At 36.1% G+C, this 19,931-nt stretch overlaps 1 long non-coding RNA gene across 2 annotated transcripts in view; it reads right to left on the bottom strand.

Annotated features, from left to right (window-relative positions):
- The window catches only part of LOC755670, a 59,942-nt gene that overhangs the window by 5,227 nt on the left and 34,784 nt on the right, over positions 1–19,931 (bottom strand). Inside the window, exons 5-17 of one of the 2 annotated variants that reach the window (XR_004063835.1) lie at positions 14,999–15,058; positions 14,111–14,271; positions 13,083–13,263; positions 12,443–12,494; positions 9,147–9,275; positions 6,023–6,198; positions 4,706–4,817; positions 4,414–4,498; positions 3,587–3,763; positions 3,101–3,147; positions 2,420–2,538; positions 1,882–2,013; positions 1,007–1,141 (exon numbers count right to left, since the gene is read on the bottom strand). This is a non-coding gene — a long non-coding RNA (serine/threonine-protein kinase A-Raf). The remainder of the gene's footprint in view (positions 1–1,006; positions 1,142–1,881; positions 2,014–2,419; positions 2,539–3,100; positions 3,148–3,586; positions 3,764–4,413; positions 4,499–4,705; positions 4,818–6,022; positions 6,199–9,146; positions 9,276–12,442; positions 12,495–13,082; positions 13,264–14,110; positions 14,272–14,998; positions 15,059–19,931) is intronic. The other variant, XR_004063836.1, reaches the window with a different exon arrangement.

A 19,931-nucleotide genomic window follows, 5' to 3' on the forward strand; every position in this document is an offset into this window, starting at 1 on the left:
ATACGGCGCACTTTTTTGGCGCCAAAAAAAATTGAAAGTCGGGGTGCGCCTTATACACAGGTACAGACATTTTTTTACTTTTATTTTGTTTGATTTTATTTTTTTAGTTTTGGTTTATGGCGCTATGCCTGGCAATGTCTCCCAGCTCAGTAATCAGTGTTGACTCACCACTCGGAAACTACAACAACACTAAAATTTGTTTGTCATCTTGGTTTGAAAGTAATCTTTCTAATAATAATTCCTCAATATTTTTATATAACAAATGGTGTACCACAAGGTTCTATCCTAGGACCTAGGTACTCTATTGTTTTTAATTTACATTAATGATCTTACACATTCTTCTAAAAACGACATTGTTACTATCATTTGTGACAAGTTTACAAGCACAAATCAGCGCCTTTAACAGCACCTCGATGTTAAATGAAGGTCCTTCCCTGCATGGGTTTTCGGCAACAAAATAGGGGTGCGCCTTATACACAGAGATTTACGGTAGATAAAACATTTGGAAAACTTAAAATCTATTCCGTTCCTTCCCTTTACTTACTTTGTTTCCCTGAAATCTGTGATGCACTTTTTAAAAATTCTAGCAAAATGCTGGTTTACAAAATATCAATGCAGAAAAACTTTACTGTGCATGAAATATTTGCCAAATTTCAAGAATGGTTTAGATTATAGAAAGTTTCATGCGATAACAAATAACAGAATAACAACTGACACAACGTAACATTTTTGCAAATTGCAAATTTACTTTCCACAAAAAAAGAAAGAAAAAGTCTCTCCACAAAGATGGCCATCATTGAAAATGTTAAAGTTTTGGGCCCTGTTTCATAGAAATTGTAGTCAATAACAAGTTTCATAACTCTCTAACAAATTTGCTCTCAGCCAATCAAATGCAGCAATTTGAGTAGCTTATAACAGTTATTGCAACTTGTTATCGATAAAAAGTTTTATGAAACGGGGAGCAGGTTATTACAGTATGCCTTGTATGAATGAATGCATTGCTTACCACAGGGAACAAGGGTCTCTCATCTCTATTGAGCGCATAGCAGTCTGTGATAAGTCTCTTGAGTGCCTTGGGCGTGTCGTTCCGAACCTTGCTCAGGTCCGGCTGTAAGTAACCACGCCCAACCATCCAGATGATCTGCGTCGAAGGTTAGAAAGGTCAGAGGTTAGAAAGGTCAGAGGTTAGAAAGGTTAGAGAATGGAGAATAAGTCCTAGAATAGTGCATGGTGAAGATGTGTCCAAGACTAATGTTAGCTTTCTTTGGTTTTAAAAAAATAAAGCTATATCTGAAGCTAAGGCTTTCTTTAAATCTTATTCAAAATCTGTGTATGAGTACTAAGTTTTTCTTGGATTATGGTATATATTTTCCTCATGGATCATATTGTTAAGAATCTTACAATGAATGTTATATTTTGATGACTCCAAACTATGGCCTTGACTTGCTTGGATTCTTTGTACAAGTATGTACAAAAAAAATCATTTACTTTGAAAGGTATCAAGAATACTTTATTGTAATAACATTGACTTTTTTTAAGTTGGTCCAATATTGTATGTAAAAATAATCTATACATCAAAATATAAAATTCATATACAGGTATGACTCTTTGATCTTTGACCTCAAGACCCAAACATCTGATCGATTCATTGGCTCTGCAAGACATGTCTTGAGTTATACAGTAGGCTTGCGGGTGCACCATGTCATGAGTTTGATGGTAATTTGTCAATCAGTTCTTGAGATAATGGGATCAAGAGAACGGGACATACAGACGGATGGACAACCAGATAACATAATGCATCTGGCAGAGGCATAAAAATGAAAAGAAGCACACAATCAAATAAAATTCTTAAAAAAATCAATATAAAGATTTGACCGTTACCTGATCTTTGTGTTTGATGTTCTGATATGGCAAAGATTGCGTGACCAACTCAAAGAGAACCACTCCAAATGCATAGACATCAGACTGGAATGAGTATGGGTTAGTATCCCTCATCCTAATCACTTCAGGCGCCTACAAGGACAAGACAATCAATCAAAATCACCATTAAGCATCAATTAAAACAAGTCTTTTTTCTGGAGGATATAGGTCATGTGGAGTACGCATATTCACAATGACTTAGCATTAATTAAGCATGGCAGCGCCTCAGCTATATAGGCGAGCCGATCGGGTGCACATATTATGTCATCACTGTAACTGAAGCAAATTTGACCGCTGTTGACCTGTAATTTGGAGAAGTGCAAAAAATAAGGTTTTAATTCGCTTTTGTGCAATACTGAAACAGAATTATTTTGTATTCCTTTATGTATTTTACGTTCATTCATCTTTCCATTAATACAAAGTTGTATTTTCATCGAATAGGGTCTTTAAAAGTACAGTGGATTATTCTGCAGTTGAGGGGGCCAAAGTAATCACTTACCATCCAGAGTATTGAACCTGAAGGCTGCTCAAACTGCTGTGACCCACTCCACCTTGATTTGACCGTAGCTAGCCCAAAGTCTCCTATCTTCACTGTGAGGTCATCGTGCAGGAAGATATCTTAGTGGGAGGGAGAGCATCGGTTAAGGAATATATGGCAAGAGAACCATCAGAAACCGAAGATCTTCTACGTAACCAATACATCTACAGCAATAGTTCTTGTTGAATAAGATGCAAGTAATGTATCAGAATTTCACACGTAGAAAAGTATGTACTAGTAGTTTGCTGTGTATAATGCATACTTTTAAAATAAATTGAATTTACCAAGGGGATCTTAAAGGCCGTGTAGCTTGGCAAATACTGGTTAACACCATCTACGTCTTCTTTTTGACAACTGCACGTAAACGAATGGACTTGATTAACGGTAGTCAGCGACTTAATCTCTACATGGTCAGCGTTCGAAAAATAGACCAAAGTTCTCCTCACGCTTCGGTTTTGCATATGTTACACACACGTGATTGCTGCGGTTGCATCGTCCGTAGTCGTATTATACCTGATTGGCCCAGAGTCAGGCCACGGGAAAGACACAGTCTTGTCAGTTTACACTCCCTGTAAAAGCTAATGACAAGACAGCCTGATCTTTTAAAAGACTATTTCCCTAAAGACTGTGATAAAAGGATACTGTTTGATTTCAGGTCTCGATGGATGATGTTCTTTGCATGGAGGTAGCTGTAAAGACACAAACACAAACAAGAATTGTTAATTCACAAAAAATAAACAATATTTTCACAAAGAAGGTTGATAAGATAATAAGTGTGACAAGCTACAAATGTGAGGTAAATGCAAAGAAAAACAAACTACAAAGTAGACACGATAGATAATAACTATGCCACTACCCACAGTTCTTAGCACACATGTTTGAATCAGGACTAACTAAATATGTTTTACTCATGGAATTTTAAAGAGAGAAATATGTATCAAACTACATGTACCTATATCAAGTGTAAACAGTAATTACAGTGGTACTTGGCTCTAACTTGATAGTAGAGTCGAATCTTGAAGCAGCAGTATCAAGGATGTTGTATGCTCTAAGATCAAATCGCTTCTAAAAGTACACAATGTGAACTACATAAATCATGAAAGAGGTGGTGGTTTGGGTGATACTTACTCCATACCCTGTGCTGTCTGTCTTGATATGTCAATAAGTTGATGCATGACTAATTTAGTGTCTAGAACATGGAGATGTTTATAGAGTGACGAGCCTTCACACCACTGTGTCACGATTGCTAGCTGGGGCTTGGAGGTGCACCCCATGAAAAGCAGGATGTTGGCGTGCCTCGTTTTCCTGTAAAATTCAAGTTTTTGAAAATGTCGACAGCTCAAAATCACATTGTAGTACAGGTTTTGAGAAAAACACTAAATAGCAGGATCTTGAAAAAAAGAGTGAATGCGTTTCTAGAAAGGAAATCCATACACGGAAAGAGACAAACTAATATCCCCTGTCTCACCGACCGGACAAAACAAGACCAACAATGACAGAACCACAAAAACACATAACCCTGAATGGCAAAGATTTTATAAGTTTGTAATTAAAATTGGGAAAATGACTTTACTAATAAACAATAGGAATAAAAAATGTGAGAGGGTTATTACACGAATCATTCTAAAAAACAAATATAATTAAATGAATATAGCCACTGGACATAAATATCAACAGTACATAAATTAATTGTCTATATACTTCATATTTACAGTACAAATATTCCTTTAGGTAAACAAAGTACATCAGACAAATCTTCTTGTGTTTTATTACTAAATTGAAAGCAACAGCATTGGAAACTTTTTAATTCCTGTCATCTTACAATCAATATCTGAGACATTTTTATGACCAAATCTATTTGGCATGAAAACCTGAAGTTGTTCATCAAGTATAAGAAAACCATGTTCCTCATGGTATGACTTGTTTTGACCGGAACATGCATTGAAAGAACTTACCTAAGTACAGCGACCTCATTCTTGAATGCTTGTAGTTGTGATGGAGTTGGATCCTTAACATTCAACCTCTTCACTGCTACAGAACCTGTTACACACAAAAAAAAATACAAAACTCAATGTTTATAATCTTATTACGAGTTTTATCAAAATCAAGGTTTCCTAACTGGTAACTTTATGATGGTTTTGAGGTCAGTCATTTTTAGAGACTAAACAATTCAATTAAGATTTTCTTGCACTTTTAGAACCCTGGACAACTCCACATTCTTATACAAACAACATAACAATAACTTACCATGCCATTGTCCACTGAACACAGTTCCAAATGATCCTGCTCCTATCCTTGATCCTAACCTAATCTCATCAGTTGGTATCTCCCAGTCGTCATTGGAATCTCTTCTTGTCCTCTGAAACGACAAAGGTTCATTTTAGGATAAGTAAACATCACGAGCATAAAATATTCTGAAAAGCAATCTGATGACAGCATGTTAGCTAAAATATTAAAGGTAATACAAAGTTTTGGTATGGGGTCATGAATTTGGTTCCCATGAACATATTGGAAGCATATGCGATCTCACAATATTCAGTCATCGTTTTTTCGCGGTCGAAATGGAGTCTTAAGTTATGAAATTGTAAATAATAAACCATGTATGTTGTGTAGCTCCCTCTCAAGGTCAAGATATTAATTAAACTATAAAACAATGTTTCTTGACCAAAATCGAACGATTAGTTATTCCCGTTTGGAAATTATATATCACAACTACATAATTATTCTGAGATTTTGATGGTCGAAGCTATGTACGGCCGTAGGTGCTATTTGAAATATATTAAAATTTATCGGGAGCACCAGTAAATTTTTATATTTAATTTTTCTCGAAAGCAGAAGTGTTTTAGGGGCTAAATTTTCTAGTGCTTATAATACATCAACAGGGGCATCCAAATATATCAGATTTGTAAAGAATCACTATCCACCCAATTTTCAAATTTCCCAAATTTTGTATTACCTTTAATGTACATGAGGTATTATTAGTAGAGGCAGTTGGCATTGTGACACCCAAACACCATGTAAGGACGACGTACTATCATCAAGCACATCTCATCAAAATACATCTACTTTATCTTGCCGTCTTTAGTGGCTGAATCAGACAGGGCATTCTACCAGCTAGGCTGATGGATGGAGGATGGTTGCTAATTATGGAACCTATTAACTCTCTGTTCAGAACATGAACTATTGTCAGGCACTTCTCATCATGTATGTAATGTCTACACTTACTTTATGAACCAGCAATGGGGCACATTTGATCTTATTATCCTCAGTGTCGTCTTTGAAGTCTGACTGGTAGGGTTCGGGTGTGAATTGTGAGACCCAGCACAACTGTTCAAAGTTTATACTGTGATCTAGAAGTTTTTATCAAAGAACTATCATCTCTACTCACCTTCTAACTGGGCAACACGGCAAGTTCGATCATACCGTCTTGTGCATGTGAGCCATATGGGGTATTCGTCCACCTAGGCTGACAGAGGGCGTGTCAACTACAGGACCAACATTCTCTGTTCTGACTAGGTACTATCATCTACAAGTTCTCAAGAAATATCTACTGTCTGTACTTACCCTATGACCTAGCAATGTGGTGGGAGGTTTGATCTTGTTATCCTTAGAGTCAGAGCCAGGAAGGACGTCCTTCCACCTAGGCTGATGGGTGGGGGAGGGTTGGGAACTGTGCGATCCAGACTCTCTTTTTGGACTGTGTATCAGGTTCCTAGTGTTCGGTAAACTAGACGCTAAGCCTGTGGGAAGCATGAAAAGAAGAATTTTAATACAAGAAGAAAATTGACAAGAATAAAGAGTTAAGGATGGAAAGGAAGAGGTTTATAGAGATTAGATCTTGGATCTTCAAGTGGCAACCAGTCAATAATACAAGAGCTCTTAACCAATCATGAAATCAATGTCCATGAAAACTTGTTTGCATCAAAGTGATGTCTATGTTCGGCATCAACTCATTCAGGTTTACTTGTTGATCATGGTAGAACACTGTGAAGTTCTGTTATAATAATAATCAATAATAATAATAATAGCCTAATAGTCCACTCCAAATTTTATTACACAGAAATGGAAATTCTTTTAGCCCAATTGATCGTGAGCCCGGCAGCCACTGAGCAGCGCCAGATCGACGTTGCTCTATCCCTTACTTCTAGGATGCAAACAAATTAAACTAATTCATCACCCAATACAGTCATGCTGTTTTGCTATAGATTTATACGTTTTTCTATATACCATGCCATACCATTCCAATGCTTCAGGGGCACCTCAGCTCCATATAATTCTCTTTTTTTCTTCTTCTCAATGAAAGAGCATTTAAACTGAATGGCATGCACCAAGGCACTACACCATTCAATTGCAAACTGGATCTGAATGTGCTGACAGCAAACTGCTTCTTACCCAGGCATCGCATATATTCTATACTCTAACATACCCAAAGTCCAGGATAGCACATTCAACACAACTTTTGTGTGTGTATTATGTACTGGAACTCTGCTCTGTATCATTTTCGTAACAGAAAATGCCCTGGCTAAATTGGACAGCCAAGAGGTCACCTTACACATTTGTGTATACAGTGTCATTGTAAATTCCATACATTATGGCATAGTCCAAATCATCATCAGGGTATTGGTGTAATAATTTGTATGGTAAATAATGATATCAATGTTTTGAAAGTTGATTCGTATGATTTGTCAACCACTATCTTTCATCAGTCACTAGGCTATGTACTGGTCTTTCCACAGCTGATGTGTATCTTGCGTATCATGTTGCTGTTTAAGATATATGCTCATTTTTATATATTCCCCATTTCATGTATCCATCTAGACATGAACACATCAATGCTTCAGGGGCACCTCAACTCCATATAATTCTCTTTTTTTCTTCTTCTCAATGAAAGAGCATTTAAACTGAATGGCATGCACCAAGGCACTACACCATTCAATTGCAAACTGGATCTGAATGTGCTGACAGCAAACTGCTTCTTACCCAGGCATCGCATATATTCTATACTCTAACATACCCAAAGTCCAGGATAGCACATTCAACACAACTTTTGTGTGTGTATTATGTACTGGAACTCTGCTCTGTATCATTTTCGTAACAGAAAATGCCCTGGCTAAATTGGACAGCCAAGAGGTCACCTTACACATTTGTGTATACAGTGTCATTGTAAATTCCATACATTATGGCATAGTCCAAATCATCATCAGGGTATTGGTGTAATAATTTGTATGGTAAATAATGATATCAATGTTTTGAAAGTTGATTCGTATGATTTGATAACCACTATCTTTCATCAGTCACTAGGCTATGTACTGGTCTTTCCACAGCTGATGTGTATCTTGCGTATCATGTTGCTATTTAAGATATATGCTCATTTTTATATATTCCCCATTTCATGTATCCATCTAGACATGAACACATCAGAGAGGTTTCAAGGTTAACCTCTTAATATACATCTCAGAACACTGTAACTAACTAGCAGATAAACTGGAAAAATGCTCTCCGGTGGAAGTGGAAATGCTCATATTGATTAACAACTTTTAAAGAATCAAATGCAGCCACTGGGTGATGTTACGTTAATGTTGATGAGCAAAGAATAAAAAGGATAGTTGATATGTTATGTTAAAACGACCAAGCCAATGATTAGCTGGCTATTCGCAATGATTTATTAAAGAATAAAGCAGGATTTGGATGCGATTCATATAACTTGCGTCTGTATGCTGGTTATCATTGATGGTGGGCAAAAGCAAGATTCATAATTTTCAAAATGCAACTACCAGAACCTACACCATGTTAGGCTAATGTAGAGATCCCTCCATTTCATTTTTTATGCAACATGGCACAGAATGGGGGCTGAATAATACAAAATAAAGCACAGAAACAAACCCTCAATAGCGAGAGCAAAATTAAACATGTAAGTCAACTCTTATAAATATCTCAGCCCAAAGTATCAGCCCACCATCTTAGTGTTGAACCTGTGCTACGTTGTTTATGAGACAACTGTCCATTTTGCTAACTCAGCCATGACATCTAGACCTGAAAACAGCTTCACAAGGATTCTGTGACAGACCTCTCATCATTTTTGCATAGGTCCGTTATTCATTTTTCATGAAGTCACAGACCAAATTTTGGCAATACCACACAATGGGAGAAAGGGGATGCCCCAGAATATAGTTCCACGACACATACTTGAGGCAACAATTTTTCTGCAGTCAATTTCTAGCTTAGACTGAATTCCTAACTTCAACCCTGGTCCTTACACCATCTACTTCATCCTAACCCTAACCCTATATCAGAGACGGAATGAATCCTGGAGTAAGGGTGACCAGGGGGGGGGGGGGGTGTTTCACAAAGATCCTAAGTTGAACTTATCTCTAAGTTGTTTTAAAAGGCATAAAATGTTCATTAAAATCATTCATATTTTCTATTATCAAGGAGATTTCATGTTCTTGACGTAGAATTTAAGAAAAGTCTTGAATAATTGAATTTCTGCTTTTGAATATATTTCATTTTAAGGCTACACGTCCAACTTAGAGTTAAGCTCTACTTAGGATCTTTGTGAAACACCCCCCAGAGCATGTGTCGTGTCACCAGAGATGACCCTGCTACCAATGTTATGAGTTTTGATAAGCTGCGTTAGTAAGATAGAATGAATGAGAGTGAAAGTGTTAGTGTTACCAAGGCAACTCACCATTGGCGATGTTAGTGGGGTCATAGTCAAAGACGCCATCCTGAACGGCACTGTTCGGGGTTAGCACTTTGCCATGTCCACCGCCGTGAGCCCCATGGATGTTAACAGCGGCGCTAGCAGTGTGTCCATCTGAGCACACAGACAGACAGACGGACAGACAGACAGCATGGCAGATGGGAATGAGAGGATGGAGGGGGATGGAGTAAATGGAGAGGACAAAGTTAGAAGATGAGGATGGGGATGAAGATAAAAGGTGGACATGGGCAAGTGAATTAGATGGTGGTTGCAAAGAGCGAGGAGAGGAAATGAGGGAGAGAAGGAGGGGGGGTAAGGCAGAAGAGAGAGAAAGGGAGTGAGAAAAGGAGGGAGAGGGATAGGAAGAGAGAGAGAGAGAGAGAGAGAGAATTGTTAATCAATTTATGAGATAATTAGAAAGTTAAAGGATGGAGATGGAATACATAGAAAGCATATGATGAAGTAAGTAATAAAAGAAAAGTAAAAAAAATGTATAATCAAAACAGGTTAAGGAATGATGGATTGTGATATAGAAGAACAGCAAAAAAAGCGCAAAGAATAGAGTACATTTCTCAACATATTATTTATTATTTGTTGCATAGATGAATATTCAGAAAAGAGCAAAGTGCGACATCAATATAATAACATATGAGGTTAGGAGAAAGATGGTTGAATGAACAAAATTGTGTTAGGAGCAGGTTTAATATGCGACAGCATTTATCAAAGAATATATTAAAAGGAAGATGGGTATGCACATGATGGGAAGATATTTGGTGGATAACAAAAAAAAATAAAGAAAAAGAGACAGGAAAAAAGTTAGCAGAAAAGCTAGATTTATAGATATTCAATTATAAAGACCTGGATTAATCATTGAAAGAAAAGAACAGAAACTAAAAATTAAAAAAAAGATGAAAAATAAAAACAATACCACATAAGTTTTATTAACAGCATGAAAAATGAAAGAAATTAGTTAGAAATATATGTGTTTAAGTGATATATGTTAGGTTTGCATATATGTATGAATATGAAGGTGATCACCCAGCGATTCCAAGAAGTTGTTATCCTGCTGTTACATGTACCAACCTCATCACTCGCAGTAGCAAGACAAATGGGATCCCTTTCTTAAAAGTGATTTGAATGAAAGAAAGTAATGTTGATTCCCTCAGAATCTGATTTGGATGTTCCTCAACTACTAGAAAAGCCAGAGATTATTTTCACCAAGACTTAGATCAACTTAAGTTGGACTTGAACTATGGCAAACATTGGTCTCTCAAAAGACGTACAAATCGTGGTCACAAATCTACAGAATTAAACAATTTGATACTTCATTATTAAAGGAAATATATACGATCTAAAGATCATAATTTCTAGGGTTTTTTCCTCTAATTTTACATCTGGTTCAAGACTTTTTAAGGGCATCAATCAACTGCGGTAGTATAAGTCCAAGTCTTAAAGCGTATCTGCCATAGTTTACAGGAGGGATTAGACTGCCCTGCAAGGTCACTGGACAGGTGGTTATCTCATCACCTCAGCTCTCAGTTAACATAAGAACAAGAGGATCATGGGGGACCAATGGTTTGTTATATAGAGGGCGCAAGTAGCTACAAGTAGGGCAGTGAGCCTTTAAATAAAACTATAAAGTTTACAATGTAAGTAACTTTTTTTTCTTCAACAATGAAGTATCACAAAATGTAAATGATGTAGGATGATTTTTGTGTGTGTAGAAAGTCTAGCAAGGATAACAACTAAATATTCAGAAGACTTATCTTGATAAAATAATACATGCCAAAATGACAGTGACATGCAATCCAGTACAAACGACCCATATGTTTGCCATTTCTGTAACAATATTACATATTCTTCATGTGTCCAGTTATGTCAAGTGATGCTAACACAAAGAATTCACACCAAAATCTTCAAGATACATAACATTTACAATACTAAAGCCTAATCCAGCCTGGGATAGTAATCCACCATGGCAAAATGAAACAATAAACAAATGGAAAGTGGGGTAAAAAGAAGCTACAATGTACATGCCCCAGAGGTGCCTAGATGTCAGGGAAAAAAATATTTAAACAATTTCGGGGGCTACTTTTAAAGCTTACTTGCATGAAAATAACACTATTTAAGTTTTGCATTGAACTCTATGCAAATTTTCGAGGGCTTTTTTATAACTTTCGGGGGCTTTTTTTGGCATTTCGAGGGGCAAATTCGCCCGAGCCCCAGTGTATTTTTTCCTCAGCTAGATGTACTAAATCATCTCTGTGTTACAAGATAGAGAATTGTTAAGCATGACGTTTTTTCATCAGCGTTTCTTCTTAGCTTATTGACCATGTTGTGTGTGGACAATGCTTTTTCTCACATGACAATAACATGCAACAACATGCAATCATGGGCAAAGACTTAACATGCACAACATTATCATGATTGAACCAAGAAAGACAATATTGCCATGATTGAACCAAGACAACATTATCATGATTGAACCAAGAAAGACAATATTGCCATGATTGAACCAAGACAACATTATCATGATTGAACCAAGAAAGACAATATTGTCATGATTCGAACCAAAAGAGACAACATTATCACGTTTCGAACCAAGAATGACACAATTGTTGCGATTTGAACCAAAAGAGACAACATTGTCACATTTCGAGCCAAGAAAGACACTATTGTCAAGATTCGATCGAAGAAAGACAACATTGTCATGATTCGAACAAAAGAACGATACCATTGTCATGATTCGAACCAAGAATGACAATCGAACAAAGAACGATACCATTATAATGATTCAAACCAAGAAAGACATTATCATGATTCGAACAAAGAAAGAAAATATTGTCAAGATTTCGAACCAACAAAGACAATGATTCGAGCCAAGAAAGAAAATGTTATCAAGATTCGAACCAAGAAAGAAAGAAAGATAACAAGATCCATGCAGATTCTCAAGGCATGCATGTATCCAACATGCAATCTTATCACAAATAAAAGGTCAATAACTATGTTTTCAATGACATCAGGATAGGTAATAATTGTGATTACACTGATTCAATAATATTTATAGTCCTAACAATGGTCAACCATCTTAAGAATATTTGGTTTGATGGCTAGGTTACAGGGTTCTATAACCAATCTACAATCTTTTAATTTCAACACAATGGTCTTAGTACATGAAACAATCCTTTGTTTTAATGATCAATACTAAGAAATTATCACTACTAACTTCACCGCTATCAATTACATAGGAACGCTATAGGCAACTGTATACAAACACTCACTTGGATTTAGAGAGCTTTTTACTGGAAAAGCGAATCTTGAAAAAGCTTCACTCTGTTGAAAAAGAAGAAAAGAAAAGAGGATATCAGAAAGAGGAAAGTGGCAAAAAAGAAAGAAATGTGTAAAAGTAAATTAGATATACAGTATGAGAGTAAGAAGGAGAGAGGAAGAGAGAGAGAGAGAGAAAGAAAGAAAGAAAGAGACATTTCAAAGTTTATATCTATAATTTGTCTAATATACAAAGCCTCCAAGTAGTGACATTGAATGAAATAGTGTAAACCTACACAGATATTATGGAAAATATAATGATGGGGCACAATAACCTTCCAATGTGGTAGGTTTATTTTTAATTGTATTGTCTATCAATCTTTCCCTGGTTTATGGTTTTCTTATTCTTATTCTTTCACATAAACCCATGCTATTTTACCCATATCAACCGGTATTTTAAAATATTGTGGATACATTTCTACTTCATCTTGAGTCCCGATTGTACCTAAACCCCTTCCTCCATCCTATTATGTATCCATTTCTTAATGGAAAAACTAGGAAATGCAAAACACATAACTGGGATCTTAACACCCTATTACTCTTTAGAGTAATCTGGCTCTACAGAGAAGCTTCTCTCTTTGCAAGTACGCTTACATCAAACTGTTGACCAGGTACGTTAACTGCATTTTGACAGATGTTCGGTGCGGATGTCGAGCGTTCCCGTGGTAACGTATTCCTTGGGAAATCTTGGTCGTCCGATGATGGCGATTCAGGCTCATCGGGGAAGGTATCGGGATAATCATTGTAGTCATCTTCTTTCCGCAATGCCAATAATCTAAATAATGATGATAATAATAACAAGTACAATCATATCTAATTTTCTGTCAGTAATATATTGAATTGAATTGACATTTATTTCCATTATCATGGCAATATATACAAAGATAAAATATGTAATTTCATAATGGATAACAATATCAAAATTACATATAAATTGACATAACAGTGATGACATATCATGTGCAAACTTCAAACATTGTGCGAAGTTGTTCTGTATTTCATACACCTTCTTGCAATCTCGTTCATTACTTGAAGTACACTAGTTTAAAACAGCTCTGCTCAATATATACACAAACATGTATGATAACAACCAAGGCTTACACTGTCATCTCAAGGAGAACAAGTTTTATCAAGAGTTAGGCACTTTGGTATTCACCAACAAATTCCTCCCTTCCAAAGAGTTAGGCATTTTGAATACTGATCACCTGGTATGCAATTTAGAGGTATAGGGTACTGATCTTACAGATAATAAAATTCTAAAAATTAGAGCAATGCAGTTTTTGGCTTAATGTAACTCCTCCCCCCCCCCCCCCAAAAAAAAAAAAAAAATCCTGATGGCTTACACTGTTCTCTCAAGCAAGGAGAGATTATCTCCAAGGATAATCTGACCGGTTGCATACACACATATCAACAACAACGCAGTCAATATTCTACAGCCACCAGTTTTCAACTTTGACCCTGTACCAGTATTATACCTTAACCCTAACCCTAACACTAAACTCAATCCTAACCCTAACTTTAACTTTAACCCTACATCTTTGACAAAATAGATCAATGAGCGACTGTCGCCGGAGCATTTGCTGGAGCACTGATAGATACCAGGATGTCACAAGCAAACTTACAGCTTGTAAAGATTATCTCCTGTTGTCGATATGCATATCGTGGGCACTTTGTTAGCACATCGCTGATGGAATTTGTAGCTGCATGTTTGACATCGGAAGCCGTGGAATAGCAGCTTCTGACAGCTGTCACAAAAGGCTATTGCGAAGAAGGTTTTTCTGACCTGCAAGACAAAAACAAAAATCACAACTACATTTAATAGGTATTCTGAAGGCACTCTGGATGAAACCATCACAACAGACCAGCTGGAACAGACGGACTTAATTCTGATCTGTTTAACTAGAGCTTCATGAAATTTCTGCTTAACCTGTTGACTACTGAATTGTATAGGTCCCATAGGCTTAACACAGGGACCACCAGGTTCCCGTAAACAAAGGGTTAAAAGAACACTGGGCATGATAATAAAAAGGAAGTTACTGTATTGTTCTTGCTATCTGATGTATCTTATCATATATAAGTCAACTAAACTGTTTTCTGGAATTACACGTTGTATCACTGCTGTGATACAGATTTAAATCACATTCCGGTAATGTTACTGCTTCACTATTTATCATTTTTCTCTGCATGATCACGGATGGAGCATACACCCAATAATACTGAGAAAATACTCTGCTTTTTAGAATTCTACCTCAGACAAAAAAAGATTTCTGTCAAAGCCCTATAAATTTACAAAACTACAAAGAGAAGAATATATCGTGATATTCCCATTTTTCTTTCTACAAAGATAAAAAGCAGCTCTTGACCTCACATTATGCAAGTCAAGCTTCTTCATTCAAATCATGAATGCTAACCCAAAAAATCTCTGAAATGTACTTTAAATAATTACAAAGAATAAAACATATATAAACAAAACAGAAAACTTGAATTTCATAAAATTTAATGATACTTACAAAATTATGTGATATGCTACTTGGTGCTGGGAAATTTTGGGCTTTCAGTTCTACAGATATCTGTGAAGAAAGAGCAAAACTAAAAATTTAATTAGATTTCAAATATGTATTACATTACATATCTATCTTGCCAGTATTTACATCATGGCGGAAACCTCTCAAAAACTGAATTGTACGTATACAAGAAAGTTTTACAAAAACATCCATGCTTTCATTTTTCATTCAGCATAGCAGCAATTTAGAGACGAGGGTTAAGAGTCTGAGATGCTACAGGTTATAATTCTGACATGAATGGTATTTCGCTTCCAAACCTAAACGATATGATTACCATTCCTTATATCACTTCCATTTATTTCCTTATATCTGCTTTCACCAGCAGACTTATCATATATTCTGTAAAGCTGGATGAACATACAGTATGAGTCAAAATAAACTAACCCCCCTAACGCGTGTAACGTTTGCAATACGTTAATTATATATTTAACGTTTGTAGGCGTTACCCGTTAGACGTTAGCGTTACCCGTTAGTTTTGTTAGTTTTGTTAGTTTTGTTAGTTTTGTTAGATGATGTTCTAAAATTGACCGAACGAAGGAACGATATATGCGCTTCAAGAAAATGATGCCTAAAATATCTGAGACATCGTAATTATCATCTCAAAATACGAGCACGAGTATGTTCAAAATTAAATACGATGAAACAATGCCAAACTAATTTGAAACATCCTTATTATCGTCTCAAAATTAGGGAATGAAGTTACGATATGTGCTTCGAGATAATGATGCCTAAAATATCTGAAACATCGTAATTATCTTCTAAAATTGACCGAAAGGAGGAACGATATATGCGCTTCAATAAAACGATGCCTAAAATATCTGAAACATCGTACTTATCATCTCAAAATACGAGCACGAGTATATTCAAAATTATTTACGATAAAACAATGCCAAACTAATCTGAAACATCCTAATTATCTTCTCAAAATTAGCGAACGAAGTTACGATATGTGCTTCGAGAAAATGATGCCTAAAATATCTGTAACATCGTAATTATCTTCTAAAATTGACTGAACGAAGGAACAATATGCACTTCAAGAAAATGATGCCTAAAATATCTGAAACATCGTAATTATCATCTGAAGATACGAGTATATTCAAAAGTATTTACGATAAAACAAAGCCAAACTAATCTGAACATCCTAATAATCTTCTCAAAATTTAGTAGCGAACGAATTAACGATATGCGCTTCGAGAAATTGATGCCTAAAATGTCTGAAACCATGCCCCAAACGTCGAGTCTACCCTTTATCCTATGAAGTCCCTGCTTACTCGGGCTTCAGGACATCACTTTCACAGGTCATTCCTTTACCTCTCCTCCAAGTAAATCTAATTATCTCTAATCCTCTTAACTAGCGAGGGACAATTATCTATTACGTAATCACCTTGACTACAATACCTTTAATCACGAGTGTGCCAGATTAACTGCGTTTGTCTCAGTGTGTGTGTACTAGAACTTGTACTATAAATTGAAAAGGATATAGATCGCGGGAGAGAGAGAAGCGGAAACAATAGAATATCGCTGATGTTACAGGCTTTTATAACAAAAAGTAAGCCGACAGACCGAAAGAAATGAATGAAGAAAATGAAAACCAATATCACTGGCACTTGAAAAAATGAAAGAGACATTAAATCGCGGGAGAGAAAGAAGCGAAAACAATCAAATATTGATGATGTTACAGGCTTTCATGGCAAAAAGTAAGCCTACGCAACGACAGAAATGATTGAAGAAAATGAATGCCAATATCATCGGCGCTTGAGAAAATAAAACAATTAATGAGTTGCGGGAGAGAGACAGAAGCGAATTCAATTAAATATCGCTGATGTTATAGGCTTTTATGACAAGTTAGTAAACGGAACGAAACAAATTATTGAAGCAAATGAATGCCAATATCACCCCGGCGCTTGACAAAGTAAAAGAGAGATAGATCGCAGGGGAGGGAGAAGCTAAATCAATTATACATCGCTGATGTTACAGGCTTTCGACGGAACGACCAAAATGATTGAAGAAAATGAATGCCAATATCACCAGGCGCTTGACAAAATAGATCGCAGAGAAGAGAGAAGCGAAATCAATTATATATCACTGATGTTACAGGCTTTTACGACAAAAAGTAAGTCGACGGAACGAAAAAAAAATGATTGAAGAAAATGAATACCAATATCACGGTTATCACCAGGCGCTTGAGAAAATAAAAGAGAGATACATGTAGATCGAAGGGGAGAGAAGCGAATCAATTATATATCGCCGATGTTACAGGCTTTCATGGCAAAGAGTAAGTCGACGGAACGAAAGAAATGTATGAAGAAAATGAATGCCAATATCATCGGCGCTTGAGAAGGAAAAAAAAAAAGATATAGATCGCGGGAGAGAAATAAGCGAAAACAAATAAATATCGCTGATCTTACAGGCTTGCATGACAAAGAGTAAGCCTACGGAATGAAAGAAATGAATGGAGAAAATGAATTCCAATATCACCAGGCGCTTGGCAAAATAAAAGAGAGATAGATCGCAGGGAAGAGAGAAGTGAATTCAATTATACTAAATATCGCTGATGTTACTGGCTTTTATGACAAAAAGTAAGTCGACGGAACGAAAGAAATGAATGAAAAAAATAATTCCAATATCACCAGGACATTGACAAAATACAAGAGAGATAGCTCGAAGGGGAGGGAGAAGCTAAATCAATTATACATCGCTGATGTTACAGGCTTTTACGACAAAAAGTAAGTCGACGGAACGAAAACAATGATTGAAGAAAATGAATGCCAATATCACCAGGCGCTTGACAAAATAGATCGCAGAGAAGAGAGAAGCGAAATCAATTATATATCACTGATGTTACAGGCTTTTACGACAAAAAGTAAGTCGACGGAAAATAAAAAAAATTGATTGAAGAAAATGAATACCAATATCACGGTTATCACCAGGCGCTTGAGAAAATAAAAGAGAGATAGATCGAAGGGGAGAGAAGCGAATCAATTATATATCGCCGATGTATACAGGCTTTTATGGCAAAGAGTAAGCCTACGCAGTGACAAAAATGATTGAAAAAAATGAATACCAATATCACAGAACTACACGTGCACTACACTGTGAAGATCACTCCCTGGCCCTTGGCTCATGAATATAACTGTCAGATCCTGAATAGGGGCTATGATAGGATTAAGGCGATTAGCAGGTAATCCCTTATAAGGGATTACGAACAACCCTGTAAATGTGATGTCCCTACTTTTTAAGGGGATGTTTGAGTCATGCATCGTAATTATCATCTAAAAAAACAAGCACGCATAAAATTATATTCAAAGTGATTTACGATAGAACAATGCCATATCAATCTGAATTTCTGAAACATTGTAATTATCTTCTAAAATTTACCAAAGTCTGGATATGCGCTTCAAGAAAATGATGCCTATAGTATCTGAAATACTTATCAACTCAAAATACGAGCATGGAATTTTTTTTTAAAAATCGACAAAATAATGTCAAACTTATCTTAAATTAAGCTGATATGATAACTTATGCAGACGGACGATAACTGACTTCAAATCCAGGTACTATTCCATCAATAAGGTCAAAATAATGAAGCAATTATGTCATCATGAGCGCGAGATTTTGCAAACGTAAGACACGTGAAAAAGCATTGTAGTCATCCCGATTTATCATTGAACGGTTGCTCGCCCTAAATCAAAGCCATTTTATTCGATGCCAATTATGCCCATTGTTAGCTCAAAATTGTTGAGTTTTTACAGGGCTACGGTCTCGCAAGGTGAACATCAGAAGCAAAATCTCATTTTCTGCCAATTTCATAGCAGGACAAAGAGGAAGAAAAACGCGATGAATAGTATAAAAGATAGGGATCCAATTTATCCGGATAGCTACTGCTTTATAAATTTGTTCCCCCTGCTTTTGATTAACCTGCCACACATTTATAATCCCATATAGGAGAACAATGCAATGCATGTATCTGAGCAGCGTCTCTACTACTACCATCGCATGTCAATCATGAACAGTGGCCTAGCTCTTTTGTTCCATTTTGCAGTACATAATAATTAGTAGCCCCCTGCTGCCAATGACGAGAAACACCTCTATTTTCTCCATGCCTTTAAATATTTAATTTGTAGTGTGTCTTTTTTTATCTTTTGCATCCAGGACATGGCACAGAAAACATGCCTTCAGGAACGGTTGCATGAATTTATTTTTACAGAAATATGCATGTTGTTGATTTATGTTCATTATTTTGTTATTGGTTGCTATTTTTGGTACTAACAACGTCGTTTATAATACTAATTTAACAGTTTTCAAACATTCAACGTTTTATTTTGACATCGTTTTTTTTCTTCTTGCCCTGCATTAGAGTAATATGTTGAACATCACTTATGTTTCACTATGACTTGTTTTCTTTGAAACTCTTTACTATCTAGTCTTTCCGACTTTATTTTAAAATCTTTTGTTGTTTTTCATTATTGACTTTCTTAAGAAATAACTAATTTGTATTACTCGCTTTCTACATTTTCATTCTTATAAAATCATGTTTCGTTCCCCATTAACATATCTTAAAGCAGTAGTTCAGTTTTGGGGTGTATGGGGAAGGATTTGGACTATTCTCAGGACTTGGTGTCTAGTTTTTCTTTGCAACTCGTTACTAATTCAGTCTTTCCAACATTATTTTAATATTTAAGATATTTTGTTTTTCACTATTGATTTCCTAAAAAAATGACTACTTTGTATTACAACCCCCCCCCCCCCACCCCTTACAGTAAATGCACCTGACCTCATCGAGTCCTCAGAAGAGACGTATTTTTGGTTCTTGGAATTCAATTTAATTCCTTCCGATTCTTCAATTTGTCATTTGGTAATAACGCGATCTGACAATTGA

The sequence above is a fragment of the Strongylocentrotus purpuratus genome, unplaced genomic scaffold (genome assembly GCF_000002235.5).
Source record: "Strongylocentrotus purpuratus isolate Spur 01 unplaced genomic scaffold, Spur_5.0 spur5_contig_829, whole genome shotgun sequence".
NCBI lineage: Eukaryota > Metazoa > Echinodermata > Echinoidea > Camarodonta > Strongylocentrotidae > Strongylocentrotus > Strongylocentrotus purpuratus.